We start from the raw sequence: 3254 nt of genomic DNA on the forward strand, positions 1-3254 counted from the left end.
AAAGGTTCTGTATTCTGAAAGTCTCAAATCCATTGCCCCTGTCCACAAAGACTTTTCTTCTTTTTCTACTATAAAAAATCATTTCTAGTAGGCTATTAAAAATTTTGTTGACTATTTGATCTTCATATATAGGTACGTTTGCATAGATGCCTCTAGATCAGATATCCATTTGTGTCAAGAAATGAATATGTGAGATTGTTTTAGGAGTCAAATCAGAAAATAGTGAAAGCCAGTTGGGAATGTTAACTATTAATATTTAGAATCTTCACATTCAAAATGTGCTTATTTTCCAAAGTAAGATAATAGCATTGGAGAGCAGAAAGATTCCAGATCTAATAAACTGAGTCAGTTACATTTAGTGTGCTAGTAAATGTCTTTTTGAAAGGTCATCTCCATTAGTTCCTCTGTTGCTGTCCTTGAGGTTTTTCTCCTCTCTTTCTGTTCCTTTTTTTTTTTTTTTTTAAATGATCACCAGTGTACCATAACTTACTTTTAACTAAATAGAGAACTCTGAATTATTTAAAACATCTGTATTTAAGCCAAATAAAGTAATAGAGAATATCTTAGTATAACAACGTAAGTAAACACATACTTTCTTCAAAGATTTTTTAAAGAGAAGACCTCGAAAACAAAAATCACTGTCACAAGGATTAGCAAATTCCCTCAGGGTCAGATATTCTGTGATACTTAAGAGTAGTTTTTTTAAAGATTTGATTGTTCAAGGTAACTTGTCAAACCCTTAAAATATATATAAATGTTGCATAAATCCATATCTTAATGATTATGAAGTTAGTAATAGGTATTAAACACAAGGGCCCCCAAAAGGAAATATAGTTAGATTCAAAGAGCCAAAGTGATTTAACTTGCTCTTTTCATGACAACTCCTTATATTTATATATAAGTTGTAATTAGCATGAAGACATCTTCTCTATCAGCCAGAACTCTCTCTCACGTGGGAATGTCTTAAGTCAACTTCTTAAATCTTTCTATTGAAGGTTATTGATAATTTAGCAGGGATTTTGAATTTAAATTATACAAATCTGTAAAATTATTAATTTCATTTCTTTTTATGCAGTAAGCATTTTTTTGGTGTATATGTTTCTTAGATTGTGATATATTTGGTGATTTGAACTTAAAGGCAAATACTTTTATTACTGTTAGAAATGAAAAATAAAAGGGTACAGATATTGCCAGATAGCATTTGGTCAGAATTGTTTGTATTTAGAAATTAGATTTTTAAAAGTCAATGAAAAAAAGAATATAGTTATTCTAATAAGCATTGCAGTCTACTTGTATTATTGACATGTAGATAATTAACAGTTTCAAATGTATTGAGTAGAAACACATACATGATGTAGATTGGTCTTTAAAACAATCTGTATTGTATATACAGCACAGATCTTTTTTTTTTTTTTTTTTAATGTTGTTAGCCTAAGGTTTCAAATAATAGGAAAGTGAAAATCAATGTGGAATTGTCATGTCTGCAAAATATCTTGCGTTGGGATTGTAGAGAACTAATGATTCTGAAAGAAAAGTCAAAACTTCATCCTCCAGCAGTGTTCTTTCATAACGTACAACTACAAAAAAGATAAAAATCAAACTACCGCCATGTAACGATTTAAAAATTAATCCATACTTGAGACCCCTGCACCACTGTGTTATTTTAACATAACCTTCTTCTGTCACCTCTAAAGAACTGGATTTAGAACATTATAGTTCAGGCAGGAATATATTGCCATTGTAACTACTGAATACTCTATACTACCTAATTTTTAAAAAGTGTATGTATGTTTGGGTGCGTGGCCTGGATAACCAGTAGTCTAAGAAAAGTCTCTGTGTAACAGTGAGCCTGGTATTTTTCTAGACGTTGTTGGTCTCAGAGGTCCCCATTAAAAAGAATAAGGATTGCTACTTCTCAAACTTTGTCAGATACCTGGCATATTACCTGCATGCACAGTGGAGGCATTGAAGGTAACCTGCGTTTGTGATAACCTTTGTGATAACCGTGTTTGTACATTGGAGAACATATCAGATACTCTATGCATTATTTCTACACTACCAGAGAGCACTGCTTGTAAGATTTTGTAAGAAATACACAGGAGGAAGGAATCATAGTTCTTGGATTCTGAACTGTCTAACCCAGTCACAGTGATGCAGTGCTCAAATGAACTGTAGCAGATTTAATGAGCAATCTAGGACAGAGACACATGTACTGGACACACCAGGGAAAGAGATTACGTGTACAGGGGCTAATTAACATGACATATGAATACGTTCTTATAAGTAGCCTTGATCTATGGGACTCCTTCATTATTGGGAATGATTTTTACAGCAAGTTAATGAAGAGAAATTCAAGAGTTATGCTGTATAAATAATTTTAAAATAGTATTTTAACTTTTTGATTTTGCATAATCTCAATTTCTGGAGCAAAAAAAAAATGAATTGCATATCATAAAGTAGTATGATCAAATGAAATAGACCTATTTTCTTCAAAGTCTCCAATATACAAGGTGGGAAAGAGTAGCTATCCTTCATAGAACCACTTAATTAGTAGTCTGATAGAGATGCACTAGATATTATCACTTTGATATTTTAAATAAGGTAATCTGGGCACATTATATTCCAGAAAATATGCCTCTAGCCAGAAGGTTGAAAATCTTGGATTCAGTTCTTTGGGGCTCTAAGATGTCTTTAGCAAAGAAGTCATCAATTTTGAGGGGCAATTTAGAGAGAGAATGGAATTGTTTTAAGGTTGTTTATCATGCTCATGGGAAGGGGAACCAAAAAAGTGGTAAGAGGAACAATATTCCAAAACAGATACAACTCCAGTGGAAACAAACACAGGAGAATAATACACATCTGAAAAGACATTTCATTCAGTTTAAGCAGTATTTTTATTCTTAATTTAAGTTTGTAATTTAGCATAAGAACACTGAGAATTTAAAACTACTTTTGATGACTGTTAAAGACTCTAAGGAATTATTTTCACTACTCCCACCCCCTTCAAAAAAGTTTAACATGAGATCACTCAGTTAAATATATGGCTATATTTTATGTAAAATATAAAATGTTGATATTTTATATATGACCTCAATAACATTTTTCATATGCTGTTTACAAACATTTTAGAAACATCTACAGGACAATTTTCTTGATGAAAAGTCAATATTTTTTAGATGTGAAATCAGAAGAAAAACAGCTAAACTAATCTGTCCATTTATTTTATAGATTTCTTCTAAGAAACAGATTATTTG

This window comes from Bos taurus, chromosome X (assembly GCF_002263795.3).
Source record: "Bos taurus isolate L1 Dominette 01449 registration number 42190680 breed Hereford chromosome X, ARS-UCD2.0, whole genome shotgun sequence".
Lineage (NCBI taxonomy): Eukaryota > Metazoa > Chordata > Mammalia > Artiodactyla > Bovidae > Bos > Bos taurus.